Genomic DNA, 24,839 nt, shown 5'->3' with positions numbered 1-24,839 from the left:
GCACAGAGGTGCCCACGCACGTGTGCTTCAGAAACAGGTGAGTCCAACAGAGACTCAAGGAGCTCACCTGGGACAGGAACAAAGCCTGCTAAACGGAATACTGCCAGAGCAGCAAGGCAGGGGCAAGACCTGCAAACCAGGTGCTGCCTGAGCAGCAAGGGCAAAGCCCACAAAAGACAATGACATCTGTACAGTGGCATGGCAGCACACTGCCAGACATCCAAACATAGAAGGACGGTCGCACGCCACCATGAAGGCAGGGGGGAGCTTTTAAGGAGGCGTAGCTCCACCCAAGGGCGGGCGCGAGATGGGCGTGACCCAATCAGGATTCAGCACATCACCAGCCTCGTTATCGGGCCGTGTGATATCAGTGAGCGAATCAGAAGACGTCACGTGGGGCACATGCTCATCTTCCTGCCTCTAGGTCATAAAGGCGGGATCCTCGGTTTCACAATGTGCAGAGATAAGGGAAGTCTTGCTGCTTCCCTGAGCATCCATCCTTTGCACACTGTGCAACCTCTCAGACCCTCTGTGATGCTGAGCAGGAGGGCCCGTGGCAGGCAAGGGATGGGAGACCGCTCCATTCTTTGCAAGGGGAGAACCACTAGGTGTCACCCTTCCGCTGCGTCTCCGAGGATGCAACTCCTGCAGACCGTGTAGTCTCCCAGACCTTCGGTGCTGCTGAGCAGGAGGCCTCGTGGCAGACAAGGAATGGGGGACCACCTCATTCCTTGCTACAGGAAAGCCACGAGGTGTAACATTACCCCCCCGTCTAGGGCCCCCCCGCCTGCACTTGAAGGCCACCACCAAACCTGGGGCGTGGACATGATCCTCCAATTCAAAGGACCTATGCTTCGGGCCACAACCGACCCACTCCACGAGGAAGTACCTCTTGCCCTGTACAATTTTTGTTTTCACTAGCTTCGCTACTTCTGGGTCGTCGGACGAGAAGTCGGCCTGGGACAGCAGGGACCCCGAGGTTTTAGGTCGTACGGGTTTCAGAAGAGATACATGAAAGGTATTAGAAATAGCCCAGCGTGGAGGGAGCTGGAGTCGATATGCTACTGGGGTTACCAGCTCTATTACTGTAAACAGGCCAAGGTACCTAGGAGCAAACTCGGCTGTCTGTACCGGAAGGTTAATATGTTTAGAAAACAGCCACACTAGGTCACCAGGTGCGAAAGATGGCGCAGGATGTAGAAGACCCGCAGGCCTCTGCCTGAATGGTTTATTATACGCACACGACGTACAGACTCCCATATTCTCCTGTACATCCTGGGCTACCGCCGGCCCCCAATAATGCCTGACCCCTAGGTCTCTGGTCCTGTCGACCCTGAAGTGGCCCCCAACTTTGGAGGCATGATCCCATGACAGCACACCATTCCGTGGGTCAGAGGAAATGACCCTCCTCACGCTGACCGGAGGTGAAACAAGACACTGTCTTTCTTCCGATGGTTTCAAACATCGGGTAGCTACATGTCCCCTCTGCCCACAGGCAAAGCAAATGACCGATGGCCGAGAACCTGTGGTAGAGGAGACCACTTTGGAGACTTCCATTGGCTCCACGGAGTCATCAACAGAGCTGGCTGGGAGACTGGTCTGGTGGGGAAGGGAAGTCAGAGGCTCTGTAGACCAGGTAGACGTGGGTGCCGAAGAGACCTCGAGCCTCCATTCCGCATGGCGGATGTCTATGCGAGAGGCAACCCGAATTAAGGACTCTAAGGTGGTCGGCACGTCACGCGTTGCCAGCGCGTCTTTGACGAACCCTGCCAGACCCTCCCAGAACACAGGGACAAGGACTTTATCTGGCCAGTCCAGCTCTGCGGCGAGTGTCCTGAACTGTACCGCAAAGTTCCCGACTAAAGTGGACCTTTGCCGAAAGCGTAGGAGCCGCAGCTCAGAGTCATGGGTGACTTGAGGCCCGAGGAACACCTTTCTCATTGCCTCAAGATAAACTGGAAGGTGATTCACCACCCGATCTCCGCGCTCCCACAACGGCGTGGACCATTTTAGCGCTTTCCCTGTGAGCAGGGACTGGACGAAGGCAACCTTCGCCTTCTCAGTAGCATAATGAGTTGCGGACAACTCCAAGTAGGTGGTAACCTGGTTTATGAAACCACGGCACTCGGAGCTGTCTCCGCTGAAGCGCTCTGGGAGCGCAAGGCGAGGCGACCTTCCGCCCAATTCCACAGCCTGAGTAGCCGCCTGGGTGGCGACTGTCGCTAGAGCAGCCTTATCGGGGGAAGACCGCTCCACTGCTGCCAATTGTGACTCCAACTGCTGCACATAACGTGACTCCAACTGCTGCTGCTCTTCCGCCATAGCCAGACCTTTGTCGCGACCGTAATGTTACGAGGGGGACCCGGGGAAGCGTGCCAAGATGGGAAATGGACAGCTTCCGCCGGTCAAGGTCCACTGTGCGGTGTAAGAGACCGCTGCTATGGTCAGGAAAGAGTGAGCGGGTTGCTACAAGAGATCGTCTGGAATGTCACAGACGATCTATGTACACCGGTCCGCCCTAACCAGTGAAGGTTGTATGACTCGGGGCTTCTCGTTCTGTGTACCTGTTGCACGGGGACGCACTGAGGTGCCTACGCACGTGTGCCAGCGGGAGTCACAGGAATATGGCACGAGGGTAGCACAGAGGTGCCCACGCACGTGTGCTTCAGAAACAGGTGAGTCCACCAGAGACTCAAGGAGCTCACCTGGAACAGGAACACAGCCTGCTAAACGGAATACTGCCAGAGCAGCAAGGCAGGGGCAAGACCTGCAAACCAGGTGCTGCCTGAGCAGCAAGGGCAAATCCCACAAAAGACAATGACGTCTGTACAGTGGCATGGCAGCACGCTGCCAGACATCCAAACATAGAAGGACAGTCACGCACCGCCATGAAGGCAGGGGGAGCTTTTAAGGAGGCATAGCTCCACCCAAGAGCGGGCGCGAGATGGGCGTGACCCAATCAGGATTAAGCACATCACCAGCCTCGTTATCGGGCTGTGTGATATCAGTGAGCGAATCAGAAGTCGTCACGTGGGGCACATGCTCATCTTCCTGCCTCTGGGTCATAAAGGCGGGATCCTCGGTTTCACAATGTGCAGAGATAAGGGAAGTCTTGCTGCTTCCCTGGGCATCCATCCTTTGCACACTGTGCAACCTCTCAGACCCTCTGTGATGCTGAGCAGGAGGGCCCGTGGCAGGCAAGGGATGGGAGACCGCTCCATTCTTTGCAAGGGGAGAACCACTAGGTGTCACCCTTCCACTGCATCTCCGAGGAGGCAACTCCTGCAGACCGTGCAGTCTCCCAGACCTTTGGTGCTGCTGAGCAGGAGGGCTCATGGGGGACCACCTCATTCCTTGCTACAGGAAAGCCATGAGGTGTAACATAGGAGCACCCTGATACTCGATCGAGAAAAGAAGGTACCTGAGCACACCGATGCTTAATTGAGTAAAGAGTGTACTCAAGCACCGCGATGCTTGATTGAGTAAAGAGCGTACAGGAGCCCCCGATGCTCAATCAAGTAAAGAGCATACCCAAGCACATCATTAGTAGATCAAGTAAAGAGCATATGCAAGCACCCCAATACTCAATCAAGTAAAGAGGGTACCCGAGCACCTTGATAGTCGATCAAATAAAGAGTATACCCGAGCACCCCGATGTTCGATAAAGAGCGTAGCCAAGCACCCAAATGCTCGATCAAGTAAAGAGTGTAACCAAGCGCTTTGGTACTTGATTAAATAAAGAACATACCCGAGCACCCTGACGTTCGATAGACTAAAGAGCATACATGAGCACCCCGATGCTCGATTGAGTATCAAGCAGTGGCGAGCACACCCGCTTATCACTAATTTTCAGTATTGTAGTTGTCTAGCACATGGAAAGTACGGTAGTGGTTGAAGAACGTTATATACAAATACTAATAATATTGGTTTCTTGAAACTTATTACATAGAGAATAGAGCGATAAGATGTAAGAGAGTTTAAAAAAATCAATGCAAAATAATTTACCTGCTATTAATAGACAATTTTAAATCTGTCTAATTAAAATTACAGCAAAGTCTTAAAACATAAATTACTACAATGAAATGAGTTGGATGCTTTGCATACAGACTTAGTAAAATAAAAGATAATGGAATTTATTTCCTGCAAGTGATAAGAAACGGCTTACAGGCACTCGGGGATGCGATTCTTTCTAAATGCCAATGACTAAAGACAAAATGTAATATACTAAATACACAGGAAGCGGAGAATGAGCAAGGAACGGGGATTATTTTAGTTACTTCTTCGGATTATCGTGTACATACTGTAGACCGGAGCAGAATTCCCCAAACCAATATCTATGTTATTTGTTTTCTGATTGGATGAAGTAGGGCAGATAAGCACACACCCCCATCCTAAATCAATAGGAGGGGGCTCCTGCCCTATAGCCGGAATCAGGTCTGAGGTTAGTGAGAAGGTGAAGGGGGACAATTTTATGTCTTTTAAGACACATTTGGAAGGATTTGTCTTCTCTAGGGGTTTCGATTCTACATTGCATTATATTCTACAGACACTTGGCTAAATAATTATGTTATCAGGTATTTGGGGCCTTTTTAAGTCATGATGTAACGCCCATACTGGCGTACCCGAGCTGTCCAGCTCCTTTCTCCCAGTCGGGATGTCGGTTCTCTCACCTGCCTGGCCGTCCTTCGGTGGCTGCCCATCCCCAGTCCATGCTGCTGTCTCCCAGAGCTTGCTTACATCTCACAAGCTTCCTGGTACTGCCCGAAAGGTGCACGTGTGGCCATAACCCTTTTCTTATAGGGCCAGCGCACTCTGACCCGGAAGTACCTATCACATCAGCTGAGAGGTCTCAGGTATTTAAGACACCTTCCCCATAAGGGAGGATTATTGGCAATAAGTTTCTAACATTGCTACATCTCAGGTCTCATGCTGCTGCTGCTGTCATTGTGCTGAGTTCTGCTGCTGACACTTATCTTTATTTCAGTTCTGTGTCAGTTTGCTGTACTGTTGCTTTTGCTACAATCCATGCCAGCCGGCTACCACGATACCCACCACTGCAAGTATCCACACCGGTTGCTGCTCCATCCATCCATCCCAGACAGATCCATAACTCCTCCTGTTGTTGCAGTTATTACTACCAGAGATTGTATTGTGTACATGGGGCCAGCTGCTGGGGTACCGCAGGTACCTTGGCGCTGCCCTATGCCGGCTGCTTTCCAGCGTGTATACCTGCTGTCACCTTCGGTGGCAGTAGTGAAGACTCGGCGGCCGGTCCAGTTTGCTGCCCCCAGGCAAGTGAAGAGTACTTTTGGTCCAGTGGAACTATTAATACAGGAAATAGAAATCTATGGCCATTATGCTTCTTTTTACTCAGCATAATTTGACCTGTGGTGTGTGTCAAGCAAGGTACGGGGAAATACCAAGCGCAAGGCAAAAGGGAAGGGAAACCCTGTCTCCAGGAAAAGGGAATATGGTGACCCTTGATCAAACCTACTGCTGGTCCCTGGGGTCCCTTATCATCCTAGGTTCTGCACCAAGACGGATATCTGACCCTAGGAATCCCCAGTGCTTAGCTCCATTGACAGGTAGAGATGAAATACAACACACAATCTAGAGACAGGAATGGTTCTGTTTTTGGGTTGTCGGCCATGTACAGGACCCTAGGTCAGGAGTCGATTCAACGTCCTGGCAATTAACCTGCAGATGAAGGAGACCCTCAGGGACCTTCCCACAGAGCTCAGAGATTAGGGGCATCAGCACAACGCGGGGGATAGGGTTTTCCAGCCAAAAAGCAGCCCACTGAAGTCCCAAGTGCCAGCCCTCAAGAGCACAGCTACACTTCACAAAGTGAGAGGGGCCCCAAACATCTTCAAACCACGGAGCCACAATTAGACAGTTAAATTGTGCACAGAGGTAGGTTTCGGACTACCAAGTGACACTGGTGAGAGCGGATACCTGGACAGGCTCCCCGCAGCGACTGTGGCACATAGAGGACTTGGTTTACTTGCAGCGTATGTGTCGCCTTTATAATCCTCATCCAGCACGACGACTACCCATAGTGAGTACTCTGATCCCCTTGCACCCTGCTCTCCCAAACAACCACCAAGTCCCCTGAGCCTGGGGCCATCCCTACTTGTGGAGGGACTAACATCAGGATGCTTAACTCCATTTGCCCCGGTACTCCTTACAGCAGCGGCGGTACTCCCATTACCGCAATCCACAGGTGGCGTCACGATCGTCTCCCCTGTAAATACCCCCTTTTCTTGGATCAAAGTGTCCGCCAACCCAGGTCTGGGCCCCTTGAGCCACCACAATCCCGGATCCGAGCAGCCCGACCAACACCGGGGCGGTACATTTTTCAAATCCTTGAGAACCCCCTTAATGTTTTTACTAGTAATAATTCTCATGTCATTTTATCAGTTTTGAATCTTAAATACATTCTAAAACAAAACAACACAATAAGCCTTTATCACACTCAAATCAATTAGTACAAGTTTTGTCCTTGGGCAATGTCATCAGCCTCGAGTGGAGAAACAGAAACGTTATCACCAAAGAAAATGTTTCTCGAGATGAATCATTCTTTATCTAAGAACTACGGAGCACCTGGCCGAAGAAGCTCAGAATGTCATTCATTTCATTGAACATTTACTTATATGATTTGCAAATTGAATCGATGGTAAGAAACCAAAATGTTTTCTCTTCTCTTTCGATACCGCTCCGATTTCATTCTCTTCTATAGGAACAAATAATCGTCGCTTTATACAATGCAAGACGAAAAAAGTAAAAATAATTCAGCCGAGGCTCGAATAAAAGGTTTGACCTTTCATTTGATTTACAACATTCGCTGCACAAACCAAGTACATTAGATGGAATTATTATCAGGGTTTTGTGCAGAATCAATGCTGCAAAAAGCCCGTGATGAGGAACATCTCAAATACTGCAGGAAATGTCTAAAAGCAGCCATTGGTGCAAAAAAAAACCCCTTACCTGAGGCTTATCTCTGTAGACTTTGAAAATCCTATGCTAACACTAATGAGGTGCGTCTGTTTTTCCTTCAGTTGCCTACAATGCTCAGTTCAGTTACTTATTGAACCAGTGCTACTGTAGTTGTTTTCACCCATGTAAGACTTTTACTCATCTGATGTTTTGAAGATTTATATTTTATATAGAAATTAGTTTCTAAAGACCTAAAAACTGTCAGTTAAGGGCGCTTTACACGCTACAATATATCTTACGATGTGTCGGCGGGGTCACGTTGTACGTGACGCACATCCGGCATTGTAAGTTACATTGTAGCATGTAACAGCTACGTGTGATTGAGCGGTAAAACGTTCATGCATGCACGTCGTTCAATTCCTAAAAATGGAATGTCAAGTTGTTCATCGTACCCGGGGTAGCACACATTGCAGTGTGTGACACCCCGGGAACGATGAACAGATCTTACCTACGTCCTGCGGCTCCCGCCGGCAATGCGGAAGGAAGGAGGTGGGCGGAAGGTTTACGTCCCGCTCATCTCCGCCCCTACGCTTCTATTGGCCGGCTGCCGCGTGACGTCGATGTGACGCCGAACGTCCCTCCCACTCCAGGAAGTGGATGTTCGCCGCCCACATCGAGGTCATATGGACGGGTAAGTACGTGTGATGGGTGTTTATTCGTTTGTGCGACACGTTCAACAAATTGAACGTGCCGCACATACGATGTGGGCGGGTACGATTGCATACGATATTGTTTGCTTAATCGTATGGTGTAAAGCAGGCTTTAAGGATGAGTGGACCTGTGGAAATTTGGATTTGCTGGATTTGGCCGGACTTTAGTTAAACATTCGGTTCAGGACCCCAATTTGACCCTAGACCTCGAAGCTTACATGAGATAATGGAGACAAGAATTTCTGTGCTGTAAAATGGCCGAAGTAAGGGCTGGGGAACTGCAAAAGCAAGCAAAATAGAGCAATTACCCTGCATATAAATGTGAATAGGGCATAAATGAAAAAAAAATTACCCAGGCTCCTGCTTATTTTTGATGACTAGCGCAGGTAATGCACACAACTGAGGGCTGCAACCCTCAGCTGTCAAGTTTACCTTGGCTGGATATCAAAAATAGAGGAGATCTCACACCGTATTATTTACATAATTTTAAAAAGCAATGAGGGTTTCACCCTATTTTTGATAACCAGCCAAGGTAAAGCAGACAGCTCAGGTCTGGTGTTATCAGGCTGGGAAGGCCCATTGTTATTTGGCCCCTTCCAGCCTAAAAATAGCAGCCGGTGAAGAAGTGGAGCATCCATTAGATGTGCCAATTCTGGTGCTTTACCCAGCTCTTTCAATTGCCCTGTTGCGGTGGCAATAGGTATAATACATTTGGAGTTGATGGCAGCTGTAAAATGACAGCTGACATCAAGCCCAGGAGTTAGTAATGGATAGGCATATATCAGACATCCCCTTTACTAACCTAATAAGTGCACAGTTAAACAAAAAAAACACACAGGTAAAAAAATAGTTTATTTGAATAAACACTCCCAAATCAAGAAGAGTCGTGCAAAGCACCAGATCTAATGGATGTGTTACTTCTGGGGGGTTACGGGCTGATATTTTTAGGCTGGGAGGGATCAAATAGACATGTGCCTTCCCAGCTTGATAATATCAGCCCCTAGCTGCCTGTTTTATCTTGGCTCGTCATCATAAATAGGATGGAACCCATGCTGTATTTTTTCATTATTTAAATAATTGAAAAAAAAAAACGCTTATAAAAACGGCATGAGATCCATCTATTTTTGATATCCAGCCAAGGTAAAGCTAACAGCTGAGGGTTGCAGCCCGCAATTGTCTGCCTTACCTGAGCTGGTTATCAAAAATAGGCAGAACTATACATCATTTTTTTTTCTTCATTGTTCACAGCACCATACAGGCTTCTGCACGCAATAAAGCTTGTTGGTTGGCTGCGCTGCAGCATTTCAACAAACTTTATTAGCATACAAAAAGCACCGGAACTCCAAACCTAGATGAAGACTTTTTTTTAAAAGTCTATGTTGAAGTTCAAGACCCGGACACCCGGTGTTCATTATGAACCCTGAACTTTACCCTTTGGATTTGCTTATTCTTACTCTCAGTGAAGATCCCTTTACATACTATATAATATATTAATAAGCAAGTAACTGACGGAAAAGTCGCACTTTTGATGGACTATCTATCTATATATATAATTGCCTTATTCTGTCTGTCTGTCTGTCTGTCTGTCATGCTCCGAAATTGTGTCCTTACGGGGACACAAAGCTGATTGGCCGCTGGGCTCGCCATGGCCCCGCCCCCCCACACGGATTGGCCTCTCGCCCCGGCTCTCTGCAGGCCCCGCCCCCCTCACGCAATCCACGCTCGCTCTGGCCCAACTGACACGGAGCCCCGATTCCCAGGTGAGTACACACACATCAGATCACACTCACTCTCACACTCACTCTCACACACACTCTCACACACACCTCACACATCACAACATGCTGGGATATCGCTTGCTTCTACACCGGCTCCGTCAGGATCCCAGCAGCGCCAGACATAACCTTGCGATGCTGGGATCTTCACGGAGGCCGTGAAAGCTGGTAACCATTATACACATCGGGTAACTAAGGTCCCTTAGTTACCCGATGTGTATCATAGTTACCAGTGTACACCGGCTCACACTGACTCTCACACACACCTCACACACACATCACATCGCATCCACACATCAAGGTCCTGCAGCTGCGGAAAATACAGACACATAACAGCACACACACACACACATACACACACAAATCAGATCACACTCACACACACCTCACACATCACATCGCATCCACATACTCACAACATCCTGGGATATCGCTTGCTTCTCGGCCTCGATACTGTGCTGTTGTGATCTTCCAGGACCTGCCGGAGGATCACATGGCCAGAAGCATGTGATATCCCCGGATGTTGTGAGTATAAGCGCGTATGTGCGATATCATCAGTGTCTGTGTGTGTGAGTGTATGCGATCGGGTGTGTGTGAGTGGATGCGATCGGGTGTGTGTGAGTGGATGCGATCGGGTGTGTGTGAGTGGATGCGATCGGGTGTGTGTGAGTGGATGCGATCGGGTGTGTGTGAGTGGATGCGATCGGGTGTGTGAGTGTCGGCAGAGGAGCACGGCGTGCTGGAGGAGGCTGGGAGCAGAGAGGCTGATCATGGGGAAGGCTGGGAGGAGAGAGGCTGATGCTGGGGGAGGCTGGGAGGGGGAGGCTGGGACGAGGGAGGCTGATGCTGGTGGAGGCTGATGCTTGGGGAGGCTGATGCTGGGGGAGGCTGGAAGGAGAGAGGCTAATGCTGGTGGAGGCTGATGCTTGGGGAGGCTGATGCTGGGGGAGACTGGGAGGGGAAGGCTGATGCTGAGGGAGGCTGGGAGGAAGGAGGCTGGGAGGAGAGAGGCTGTTCCTGGGGAAGGCTGGGAACGGGAGGCTGATGCTGAGGGAGGCTGATGCTGAGGGAGGCTGGGAGGGGAAAGCTGATGCTGGGGAAGGCTGGGAGGACGGAGGCTGGGAGGAGAGAGGCTGATCCTGGGGAAGGCTGGGAACGGGAGGCTGATGCTGGGGAAGGCTGATGCTGAGGGAGGCTGGGAGGGGAAAGCTGATGCTGGGGAAGGCTGGGAGGACGGAGGCTGGGAGGAGAGAGGCTGATCCTGGGGAAGGCTGGGAGAGGGAGGCTGATGCTGGAGGAGGCTGGAAGGAGAGAGGCTAATGCTGGTGGAGGCTGATGCTTGGGGAGGCTGATGCTGGGGGAGACTGGGAGGGGAAGGCTGATGCTGAGGGAGGCTGGGAGGAAGGAGGCTGGGAGGAGAGAGGCTGATCCTGGGGAAGGCTGGGAACGGGAGGCTGATGCTGAGGGAGGCTGATGCTGAGGGAGGCTGGGAGGGGAAAGCTGATGCTGGGGAAGGCTGGGAGGACGGAGGCTGGGAGGAGAGAGGCTGATCCTGGGGAAGGCTGGGAACGGGAGGCTGATGCTGGGGAAGGCTGATGCTGAGGGAGGCTGGGAGGGGAAAGCTGATGCTGGGGAAGGCTGGGAGGACGGAGGCTGGGAGGAGAGAGGCTGATCCTGGGGAAGGCTGGGAGAGGGAGGCTGATGCTGGAGGAGGCTGGAAGGAGAGAGGCTAATGCTGGTGGAGGCTGATGCTTGGGGAGGCTGATGCTGGGGGAGACTGGGAGGGGAAGGCTGATGCTGAGGGAGGCTGGGAGGAAGGAGGCTGGGAGGAGAGAGGCTGATCCTGGGGAAGGCTGGGAACGGGAGGCTGATGCTGAGGGAGGCTGATGCTGAGGGAGGCTGGGAGGGGAAAGCTGATGCTGGGGAAGGCTGGGAGGAAGGAGGCTGGGAGGAGAGAGGCTGATCCTGGGGAAGGCTGGGAACGGGAGGCTGATGCTGGGGAAGGCTGATGCTGAGGGAGGCTGGGAGGGGAAAGCTGATGCTGGGGAAGGCTGGGAGGACGGAGGCTGGGAGGAGAGAGGCTGATCCTGGGGAAGGCTGGGAGAGGGAGGCTGATGCTGGAGGAGGCTGGAAGGAGAGAGGCTGATGCTGGCGGAGGCTGATGCTGGGGAGGCTGGGAGAGGGAGGCTGATGCTGAGGGAGGCTGGGAGGAGGGAGGCTGGGAGAGGTAGGCTGAGAGAAGAGAGGCTGATGCACACACACACACACACACACACGCGCACTGCACAACACACCACACACACACACACACACACACACACACTAGGAACCACAAACAACTGCCCTACACAGACACCCACACACACAGACAACGCTGCACACACACAACACCCAACACACAAACACCGCGGCACACACAAATATACGCACATACCGCACAACACACACATTGCACAAAACATACCTCCCCCCAAAACACACCACACACACACAAACCGCGCAACACACACACAACGCTACAGACACACAGCGCTCCACAAACAACGCAACACACGCAACACACATACAACACCGCTCTCACCCCCCGTCACACCCAGACAACACCCAGAACATGTACAGCGCCCTACACAAACACTTGGTAACTACAGACAACAACATCTCTCTCTCTATATATATATATATATATATATATATATACAAAAATCATACATGAACTACACAATACGTAAATTCTAGAATACCCGATGCGTAGAATCGGGCCACCTTCTAGTATATATATAATTGCCTTATTCTGTCTGTCTGTCTGTCTGTCTGTCATGCTCCAAAATTGTGTCCTTACGGTGACACAAAGCTGATTGGCCGCTGGGCTCGCCATGGCCCCGTCCCCCCACACGGATTGGCCTCTCGCCCCGGCTCTCTGCAGGCCTCGCCCCCCTCACGCAATGCACGCTCGCTCTGGCCCAACTGACACGGAGCTCCAACTCCCAGGTGAGTACACACACACACATCAGATCACACTCACTCTCACACTCACCTCACACATCACATCCACAGACTCACAACATCCTGGGATATCGCTTGCTTCTACACCGGCTCCGTCACGATCCCAGCAGCGCCAGACATAACCTTGCGATGCTGGGATCTTGACGGAGCCCGTGAACGCTGGTAACCATTATACACATCGGGTAACTAAGGTCCCTTGGTTACCCGATGTGTATCATAGTTACCAGTGTACACCGGCTCCGTCACGATCCCAGCAGCGCCAGACATAACCTTGCGATGCTGGGATCTTGACGGAGCCCGTGAACGCTGGTAACCATTATACACATCGGGTAACTAAGGTCCCTTGGTTACCTGATGTGTATCATAGTTACCAGTGTACACCGGCTCCGTCACGATCCCAGCAGCGCCAGACATAACCTTGCGATGCTGGGATTTTGACGGAGACCGTGAACGCTGGTAACCATTATACACATCGGGTAACTAAGGTCCCTTAGTTACCCGATGTGTATCATAGTTACCAGTGTACACCGGCTCCCGGTACACATGTGCAGGGAGCCGGCATTATACTCCTCTCCCCCCAGGACTACTCCTACTATTACAGTCCTCCTATTATACTCCTCTCTGAGTATAATAGGAGAACTATTATAGCATGGGGGATGTAGCACGATGGGGGGTGCGCAGCATGGGGGATGTAGCACGATGGGGAGTGCGCAGCATGGGGGATGTAGCACGATGGGGAGTGTGCAGCATGGGGGATGTAGCACGATGGGGAGTGTGCAGCATGGGGGATGTAGCACGATGGGGGGTGCGCAGCATGGGGGATGGAGCACGATGGGGGGTGCGCAGCATGGGGGATGTAGCACAATGGGGAGTGCGCAGCATGGGGGATGTAGCACGATGGGGAGTGCGCAGCATGGGGGATGTAGCACGATGGGGAGTGTGCAGCATGGGGGATGTAGCACGATGGGGAGTGCACAGCATGGGGGATGTAGCACGATGGGGAGGTGCGCAGCATGGGGGATGTAGCACGATGGGGAGTGCGCAGCATGGGGGATGTAGCACGATGGGGAGTGCGCAGCATGGCGGATGGAGCACGATGGTGGGTGCGCAGCAAGGGGGATGTAGCACGATGGGGAGTGAGCAGCATGGGGGATGTAGCACGATGGGGGATGTAGCACGATGGGGGATGTAGCACGATGGGGGGTGCGCAGCATGGGGGATGTAGCATGATGGGGAGTGCGCAGCATGGGGGATGTAGCACGATGGGGAGTGCGCAGCATGGGGGATGTAGCACGATGGGGAGTGCGCAGCATGGGGGATGTAGCACGATGGGGAGTGCGCAGCATGGGGGATGTAGCATGATGGGGAGTGCGCAGCATGGGGGATGTAGCACGATGGGGAGTGTGCAGCATGGGGGATGTAGCACGATGGGGAGTGCGCAGCATGGGGGATGTAGCACGATGGGGAGAGCGCAGCATGGGGGATGTAGCACGATGGGGAGGTGCGCAGCATGGGGGATGTAGCACGATGGGGAGTGCGCAGCATGGGGGATGTAGCACGATGGGGAGTGCACAGCATGGCGGATGGAGCACGATGGCGGGTGCGCAGCATGGGGGATGTAGCACGATGGGGAGTGCGCAGCATGGGGGATGTAGCACGATGGGGGATGTAGCACGATGGGGGATGTAGCACGATGGAGGGTGCGCAGCATGGGGGATGTAGCACGATGGGGAGTGCGCAGCATGGGGGATGTAGCACGATGGGGAGTGCGCAGCATGGGGGATGTAGCACGATGGGGAGTGCGCAGCATGGGGGATGTAGCACGATGAGGAGTGCGCAGCATGGCGGATGTAGCACGATGGGGCGTGCGCAGCATGGGGGATGTAGCACGATGGGGAGTGCGCAGCATGGGGGATGTAGCACGATGGGGAGTGCGCAGCATGGGGGATGTAGCACGATGGGGGATGTAGCACAAAGGGGGATGTAGCACGATGGGGGGTGCGCAGCATGGGGGATGTAGCACGATGGGGAGTGCGCAGCATGGGGGATGTAGCACGATGGGGAGTGCGCAGCATGGAGGATGGAGCACGATGGGGAGTGCGCAGCATGGGGGAGGTAGCACGATGGGGGGTGAGCAGCATGGGGGATGGAGCACGATGGGGAATGCGCAGCATAGGGGATGGGGCATGATGGGGGGTGCGCAGCATGGGGGATTGAGCACGATGGGAGGTGCACACCTCCCCCCAACACACACACACACACAGGGAACCACAAACACCGCCATACACAGACACCCACACACACAGACAACGCTGCACACACACAACACCCAACACACAAACACCGCGACATACATAAATATACGCACATACCGCACAACACATACATTGCACAAAACATACCTCCCCCCAAAACACACCACACCCACACAAACCGCGCAACACACACACACAACGCGACAGACACACAGGGCTCCACAAACAACGCAACACACATACAACACCGCTCTCACCCCCCGCCACACCCAGACAACACCCAGAACATGTACAGCGCCCTACACAAGCACTTGGTAACTACACACAACAACATATATATATATATATATATATATATATATATATATCTATATCTACAGTTAGGTCCAGAAATATTTGGACAGTGACACAATTTTCGCGAGTTGGGCTCTGCATGCCACCACATTGGATTTGAAATAAAACCTCTACAACAGAATTCAAGTGCAGATTGTAGCGTTTAATTTGAAGGTTTGAACAAAAATATCTGATAGAAATTGTAGGAATTGTACACATTTCTTTACAAACACTCCACATTTTAGGAGGTCAAAAGTAATTGGACAAATAAACCAAACCCAAACAAAAATTTTTATTTTCAATATTTTGTTGCGAATCCTTTGGAGGCAATCACTGCCTTAAGTCTGGAACCCATGGACATCACCAAACGCTGGGTTTCCTCCTTCTTAATGCTTTGCCAGGCCTTTACAGCCGCAGCCTTCAGGTCTTGCTTGTTTGTGGGTCTTTCCGTCTTAAGTCTGGATTTGAGCAAGTGAAATGCATGCTCAATTGGGTTAAGATCTGGTGATTGACTTGGCCATTGCAGAATGTTCCACTTTTTTTCACTCATGAACTCCTGGGTAGCTTTGGCTGTATGCTTGGGGTCATTGTCCATCTGTACTATGAAGCGCCGTCCGATCAACTTTGCGGCATTTGGCTGAATCTGGGCTGAAAGTATATCCCGGTACACTTCAGAATTCATCCGGCTACTCTTGTCTGCTGTTATGTCATCAATAAACACAAGTGACCCAGTGTCATTGAAAGCCATGCATGCCCATGCCATCACGTTGCCTCCACCATGTTTTACAGAGGATGTGGTGTGCCTTGGATCATGTGCCGTTCCCTTTCTTCTCCAAACTTTTTCTTCCCATCATTCTGGTACAGGTTGATCTTGGTCTCATCTGTCTATAGAATACTTTTCCAGAACTGAGCTGGCTTCATGAGGTGTTTTTCAGCAAATTTAACTCTGGCCTGTCTATTTTTGGAATTGATGAATGGTTACTTTCATGGAGTCTTCTTTTTACTGTTGACTTAGAGATAGATACACCTACTTCACTGAGAGTGTTCTGGACTTCAGTTGATGTTGTGAACGGGTTCTTCTTCACCAAAGAAAGTATGCGGCGATCATCCACCACTGTTGTCATCCGTGGACGCCCAGGCCTTTTTGAGTTCCCAAGCTCACCAGTCAATTCCTTTTTCCTCAGAATGTACCCGACTGTTGATTTTGCTACTCCAAGCATGTCTGCTATCTCTCTGATGGATTTTTTCTTTTTTTTCAGCCTCAGGATGTTCTGCTTCACCTCAATTGAGAGTTCCTTAGACCGCATGTTGTCTGGTCACAGCAACAGCTTCCAAATGCAAAACCACACACCTGTAATCAACCCCAGACCTTTTAACTACTTCATTGATTACAGGTTAACGAGGGAGACGCCTTCAGAGTTAATTGCAGCCCTTAGAGTCCCTTGTCCAATTACTTTTGGTCCCTTGAAAAAGAGGAGGCTATGCATTATAGAGCTATGATTCCTAAACCCTTTCTCCGATTTGGATGTGAAAACTCTCATATTGCAGCTGGGAGTGTGCACTTTCAGCCCATATTATATATATAATTGTATTTCTGAACATGTTTTTGTAAACAGCTAAAATAACAAAACTTGTGTCACTGTCCAAATATTTCTGGACCTAACTGTATAACAAAAATCATACATGAACTACACAATACGTAAATTCTAGAATACCCGATGCGTAGAATCGGGCCACATTCTAGTCTATATATATAATTGCCTTATTCTGTCTATCTGTCTGTCTATCTGTCTGTCTGTCTTGCTCCAAAATTGTGTCCTTACAGTGACAACCGTCGGATTGGCCGCTGGGCTCGACCTGGCCCCGCCCCTCCACACGGATTGGCCGCTCAGCTCGGCCCCGCCCCCCGTATGGATTAACCGTTTGGCCAGGCCCGCCCCCCGCATGTGATGCCCGCTAGGCCATGCCCCCCGCACGCGATGCCCGCTGGCCCCGCCCCCCGCATGGATTAACCGTTTGGCCAGGCCCGCCCCCCGCACGCGATGCCCGCTAGGCCACGCCCCCACGCGATGCCCGCTAGGCCACGCCCCGCGCGTGATGACCATTAGGCCCCGCCCCTGCACGCGATGCCCGCTAGTCCACGCCCCCGCGATGCCGCTAGGCCACGCGATGCCCGCTAGGCCACGCCCCCACACGCAATGCCCGCTAGACCACGCCCCCACACGCGATGCCCGCTAGGCCACGCCCCCGCACGCGATGCCCGCTAGTCCACGCCCCCCACACTCGATGCCCGCTAGGCCACGCCCCGCGCACGCGATGCCCACGAGGCCACGCCCCCCCGCACACGTTGGGCACCTGTACACCACCCCCCAGGACTACTCCTCCCATTATACTCCTCTTTCCCCAGGACTACTCCTCCCATTATACTCCTCCTATTATACTCCTCCTATTATACTCCTCTCTGAGGGGTTCGCAGCATGGGGGGTGGACCACGATGGGGGGTGCAGCATGGGGGGTGGACCACGATGGGGGGTGCGCAGCATGGGGGATGGAGCATGATGGGGGGTGCGCAGCATGGGGGATGGAGCACGATGGGGGGTACGCAGCATGGGGGATGGAGCACGATGGGGGGTGCAGCATGGGGGGATGAAACACGATGGGGGGTGCACAGCATGGGGGATGGAGCACGATGGGGGGTGCGCAGCATGGGGGATGGAGCACGATGGGGGGTGCGCAGCATGGGGGATGGAGCACGATGGGGGTGCGCAGCATGGGGGATGGAGCACGATGGGGGGTGCACAGCATGGGGGATGGAGCACGATGGGGGGTGCGCAGCATGAAGGATGGAGCACGATGGGGGGTGCGCAGCATGGGGGATGGAGCACGATTGGGGTGCGCAGCATGGGGGATGGGGCACGATGGGGGTGCGCAGCATGGGGGGATGGAGCACGATGGGGGGTGCGCAGTATGGGGGATGGAGCACGATGGGGGGTGCACACCTCCCCCCAAACACACACACACACACCGCCACGCACGCACCGCATAACACACCACACACACACTGGGAACCACACACACTGCCCTGCACAGACACCCACACACACAGACAACGCCGCACACACACAACACCCAACACACAAACACCGCGGCATACACAAATATACGCACATACCGCACAACACACACACACACTGCACAAAACATACCTCCCCCCAAAACACACACACGCACCCCACAGCCACACAAACCGCGCAACACACACAGCACCACACACACACAACGCTACAGACACACAGCGCTCCACAAACAATGCAACACACAAACAACACCACTCTCACCCCCCGCCACACCCAGACAACACCCAGAACATTTACAGCGCACTACACAGACACTTGGCAACTACACACAACAACATCTATATACATATATATATATATATATATATATAACAAAAATCATACATTAACTACACAATACTTAAATTCTAGAATACCCGATGTGTAGAATCGGGCCACCTTCTAGTCTCAAATAAAAGCCATTTGAAGTTGATGGTCACTTTTGGGAACTTATGCTCCCTATGCCATTTTTTTTCAACTATTTATTTCTACACATCACTTTGGATACCCAGGTAGCTAGTGTGAAGTCAACCAATCACAGCCACTGGCACAGAAGGTGGCGGGGGAAGAGGGTCTGCAACCAATCACAGACACTGTCATAGAGGGTGGGCTGGGGAAGCAGTGCATATTCATGAACTTTAATGATTGGACCGGGAAGCAGTGTGACAGGGAAACTCAGTCAAGCCGGGGCCTCACGGGGCACTACTGCGATCCTCACATGACACTCGGCTCACACTGGCAGCACAGCAGGAGCCGAGTGTCATTGGAGTGTCACTGCGACTGAGGTCCGATCGTTCGATCGGACCACAGATGCGGGGGGCGGGCCGGCACTGAGGAGGGTTGGCGGCGCTGAGGAGGGGCGGACCAGCGCTAAGGAGGGGAGGGCTGGCGCTGCGGAGGGGAGGGAGGGATTTATCTCCCTCTCTCCTCTGTTGCTGGCTATTGCCATACTCGTCCTGCATTCGCGGTTCACCGGTGTACTGCGGAGTGCAGTGCAATTTTTCTCTCGTCCCATAGACTTGAATGGGTGCAAGAGAAAGAGTCTTGCATTACAGTTGCAGCATGCTGCGATTGTTTTCTCGGTCCGATTAGGGCTGAGAAAACAATCGCTCATGGGTGCTGGCACATAGGTTAATATTGGTCCGAGTGGAATGCAATGTTTTATCGTATTCCACTCGCTCCGATTTTCATGCCGTGTGTCTTAGACCTAAGTGTAAAAATTCTCCTGCTGTGAGTCAGAGATGCATCCAGGCATCTTCCCCATGCTGTTCCCATTCAGGTCAGCACTTTTCCATCCATTTCAGCATTTTTACAGCCCTCCCAAACCTACTTCCAAGGTCCTCCAGAAAATTATTTGAGTTTCCCATTGACTTGTATTAGGTTTATTATTTGGTACGAATAATAGAAATTATTCGGCACCAAGAATCTGATCCCAAATATTACTATAATGCAGCATATCTAACATTTCCTTAAAACAATCTCTATAAAGCGATATTCCTGCTCTAGAAATTTTTTAAAAGATGCACAAGCTTGGGAACAAGATGGTCTTCTGGTCAGGATTAGGAAAATATGGCTGCTTGAATTTAAGAAATTATGCTTCTCCTGGCTATAGGTGAAGAGTGGTATTGCTGCTTAGCTCCATTCATTTCAATTGGGCTGAGTTGCAATGCAAAACAATCCATAGTCAAGGATCACCCTGGTTTTGAAATAAAACAGCCAAGTATTTTTTAATCCTGGACAATGGGAATCTGTCAGATGACTTTGCTTCCTCGCATGAGAGCAGCGTAATTTAGTGGCAGAAACATTGATTCCTGTGATATAACCTTCTGAGCTGTTTATTGCAATTTTGATAAAATCACAGTTTTTTCTGCAACAAATCTAGCAGTGCTCTGTATGCTGAGAAATCCTGCCCACACCTCTGAGCTTTCTGTGTACACTGTGCATAGTCAGAAAGCTACAAGATTGCTAGTGCTCTAGTGATAATCTCTTAGTGGCAGCTGTGAGCTGCGATTAACTCCTTATTACCATGATTTCCACCACACCAGTGCAATTAGAATGAGCGGAGTAAAGTGCTAAGCTTGTCACATCTAATGGATGTGGCAATCTTGGGCGGCTGCAGGCTGCTATTTTAGGCTGGAAGAGGGCTCAATAACCATGGGTCTCCCCAGCCTTAGCTCCCAGCTGTCAGGCTTTATCATGGCTGAGTATCAAATTTAGGGGGACCACACGCTGGTTTTTGTAATTGCTTATTTAAATAATTAAAAAAACTGCATGCGGTTCCTCTTATTTTGGTAGACAGCCAAGATAAGCACATAGCTGGGGGCTGCAGCCTGTAGCTGTATGCTTTATCTGTGCTGAGTATCATAATATGCCAATTTTTTTTAATGTATTTATTTTTACAGTACTGTAGGCCCGCAGACAGGTGACTTCATTAAGCTCAATGACCTCAGGTCTGTGAACTCAGTGAGAGTTCATTGAGGTCCCCTAAGGTCAGGTTACTTGTGGTCTCAGGTGGAGGACCACAGCTCACCTGACTGACATCACTGCTACATAGTTACATAGGTTGAAAAAAGACCTAAGTCCATTTAGTTCAACCTTCCTCCATCAATTTAACATTTTGTCCCTTAAGGGGCCTTTACACGCTGCGACATCGCTAATGCGGAGTCGTTGGGGTCACGGAATTTGTGACGCACATCCGGCCGCATTAGCGATGCCGTTGCGTGTGACACCGATAAGCGATTTTGCATCGTTGCAAAAACGTGCAAAATCGCTAATCGGCGACACGGGGGTCCATTCTCAAAAATCGTTACTGCAGCAGTAACAAAGTTGTTCCTCGTTCCTGCGGCAGCACACATCGCTGCGTGTGACGCCGCAGGAACGAGGAAGCTCCCCTTACCTGCCTCCCGGCCGCTATGCGGAAGGAAGGAGGTGGGCGGGATGTTACGTCCCGCTCATCTCCGCCCCTCCGCTACTATTGGGCGGCGGTTCAGTGACGCTTCAGTGACGTCGCTGTGACGCCACACGGACCGCCCCCTTAGAAAGGAGGCGATTCGCCCGTCACAGCGACGTCGCCGGACAGGTAAGTATGTGTGACGGCTGTTGTGCGACACGGGCAGCGATTTGCCCGTGTCGCGCAACAGATGGGGGCGGGTACCCACACTATCGATATCGGGACCGATATCGCAGTGTGTAAAGTAGCCTTAAGTCACTTATAACCAACAATGTTGTGTACTGAGGAAATCATCCAGCCCTGATATAAAAGCTGTTATAGTATCTGCCATTACTACCTCTTGTGGTCGGCATTCCACAGTCTGACTGCTCTAACTGTAAAGAACCCTTTCCTATTTAGCTGCCCAAATCGCTTTTCTTCCATTCTCAGTGTATGCCCCCTGGTCCTGTGTCATGGGCCAGTCCTTTATATTGACCACACATTTATTTATATATGCTGATCACCGTGGTTCATTCTCTGCCTGCAGTTGCAATGGGCAGTCATGTTCTTTGGCAGCGCACTGTAATTTAAGATGTACCAGAGTCGGGATCATCGTGGAATTATGTCGGACCTTCAGGGGTGTGTTAATAAATTGTTGAAAGAGGTTGCTTTTTTTGTCTTTTATTTCAAATAAATGATTTTTTCAGTTTTGTATTTAATTACTTTCATTTACAGATTAGTAATGGGGGGGGGGTCTGATAGACCCTCCCCATTACTAATTTAAGGCTTCGTGGCAGCTGTGAGCTACAATTAACCCGTTATTACCCCGATTGCCACCACACCAAAGCAATCAGGAAGAGTCAGGTAAAGTGCTGGGATTGGCGCATCTAATAGATCACTGCAGGCTGCTATTTTTAGGTTGGGGAGGGCTCAATAACCATGGGTCTCCCCAACCTTACCTCCCAGCTGTCAGGCTTTATCATGGCTGAGTATATCAAAATTGGGGGAGACCGCATGTCATTTTTTAAAATTATTTATTTAAACAAAAAACTAAAAAAAAAACAAAAACAACCGCATGTAGTTCCTCTTATTTTGATACACAGCCAAGATAAGTGCATGGCTGAGGGCTGCAGCCTGTAGCCATTGGCTTTGTCTGTATTGGTATCAATAGATGGGGGGATCCTACACCAATTGTTTTATTTATTGAATTATTTTATACCATTTGTAAAGTCCCCCTACTTTAAAAGCTTCGCTCATCTCTAATCACGCCCACAGAGGCAGGATAACATGCTTAGTGGGCCGACTAGTCAGGAAAGTCCCTGGCCTCATTAGCATCTCATAAATGATCTTTAGAAATACTTTTTCTAAAGATCTCTTTATCTATGCTACTAGATACAGGGACGGTTAGATAATCAGATGATTTAATGTCAGCAAGTTGTGTATGTCAAAGGATATATACAAACTTGGCTGTGCTATCCTGGTTTAACATATATATACTCATCACAAGTGCAAATGATGATAATATAATTAAAAAAGCGCAACTAAGGGCACTTTCACACTTGCGTTGTGTGGCATCCGTTGCTATCCGCCGCCTTTAGGAATTATGGTAATCGTTGCAGGAAATCGTTTTATTCCTCATAGACTTCTATTAGCTACAGATAGGAATGGATGGCCTTGTGTTGCATCCGTTAGCCGACGCTGTGTTGTATCCGCCTGGCGGATGGAACGCTGCATGTAGCATTTTTCTGCGCTTGGTGGAGTGTCAAAAAAACGCAACCAGCAGGATTCCGTCGGCGTCCGTTGTTTTTATAATGGAAGCCTATGGTGGCGGATTCCGTTAGAATCCGTCATTTGGCGGATTCCGTTAACGCATCCGTCTCTACACAACTGCGCATGCCTAGATCTGTAAAGTCAAGAAAACAAAAATATAACGGATTGCGTTATTTTGTACGATCTGTTGAATCCGTTATGCCACTATATGCAACGCATCCATTGCATCCGTCACACAACGCAATGCGATGGATGCCGTTTAATGCAAGTGTGAAAGCGCCCTAAATTACCTGAACTACAACGAATACTAAAATTTGAGCATCTGGTGCAGTAGAAAACAATGAAAGATGTACTGTATATATATATATATATTTTTATATATATATATATATATATTATATAGATAGATGAATAGATAGGTAGATAGGTAGGTAGATAGATAGATAGAGGGATAGATGGAGAGATAGATAGATAGATATGTAGCGTCTTCTAAAAGCAATAATAATAAGAATTGCATGCTCGTTATAATTAGCGTTCTGTCTATGGGTTCTAGAAAAGAAAGGGTTGACATGACATATATGCAAGGATCATATCATATGGGGTGGATGTGCAGCCAGTAACCAGCAACGGCCATTTAATCATAGGGGATGGATGTGCAGAAATCGGCCACTAAATAATAGGCTGTGAATGTGCAGTAACCAACCACAGCCACTAAATCATAGGGGGCGGATGGGAAGTAACAGACCACGGCCACTAAATCGTAGGGGGTGGATATGCAGTTACCGGTCATGGTCAATAAATCATAGGGGGCAGATGTGCAGTTACCAGTCATGGACACTAAAGACAGAGTAGTTAGCCATCACGAAGCATGGGACTTTCCCCAGTCACTAGGACAACCACTGGGGGCGGGTATTACATGGGGTATAAGTAGGCGCAACCAACACACTTAAGACAGACCTTCCCGGCACAGCTTGGGATAACACCTAGCACTGACAACTGGAGTTAGAGTTTCTCTCTCTTCGTGGGCCCGTGGCTTGGAGCAGGAGGCTCGGTCCGGGTTCCGAAGAGCAACCGAGGGACACTTAACTAAAAGACTTTCACAGGCACCGGCGGTGACCGCTAACAGATTGGGATCGGCTGGAGCCCATCGTGGCAGAGATCAGTACTCTAGGGCAGCACCTGAACTGTCAGTGAGTAAAAGACCTGGAACCGCAGCCCCTGTTTCTGCCTCTCCTTTACTGGTGCTGTCGCCCAGCGCTGCGCTGCCAACGGGAATCACTACCACCCCCGTCCATCCTCCATAATTCTCCCCAGGGTAATCCCGCTCCACTCTGGGGAGCGACACCATCCCTGCTGCGACCTTCACCATCAGCCCCGGAGAGCAGCAATCGCAGCGGCGGCTATCTGGCCGCGTACCACAGGTGTTGTCACAAACAAAGACTTTTCTCACTGTCACCCCCATCCTCCACCTCCAACTACCACCGCCATCCTTCCTACCGCCCTCTGTGGCTGGATCTCATCTCTAGCATTGCTCTGTGGATGGATCTCATCTCTAGCATTGCTCTGTGGATGGATCTCATCTCTAGCATTGCTCTGTGGCTGGATCTCATCTCTAGCATTGCTCTGTGGATGGATCTCATCTCTAGCATTGCCCTGTGGCTGGATCTCCTCTCTAGCATTGCTCTGTGGATGGATCTCATCTCTAGCATTGCTCTGTGGAGGGATCTCATCTCTAGCATTGCTCTGTGGATGGATCTCATCTCTAGCATTGCTTTGTGGCTGGATCTCATCTCTAGCATTGCTCTGTGGATGGATCTCATCTCTAGCATTGCTCTGTGGATGGATCTCATCTCTAGCATTGCTCTGTGGCTGGATCTCATCTCTAGCATTGCTCTGTGGATGGATCTCATCTCTAGCATTGCCCTGTGGCTGGATCTCCTCTCTAGCATTGCTCTGTGGATGGATCTCATCTCTAGCATTGCTCTGTGGAGGGATCTCATCTCTAGCATTGC

Source organism: Anomaloglossus baeobatrachus, chromosome 1, assembly GCF_048569485.1.
Source record: "Anomaloglossus baeobatrachus isolate aAnoBae1 chromosome 1, aAnoBae1.hap1, whole genome shotgun sequence".
Taxonomy (NCBI): Eukaryota; Metazoa; Chordata; class Amphibia; order Anura; family Aromobatidae; genus Anomaloglossus; species Anomaloglossus baeobatrachus.
The sequence above is the reverse complement of the archived record's forward strand: the minus strand, read 5'-3'. Positions refer to the sequence as shown.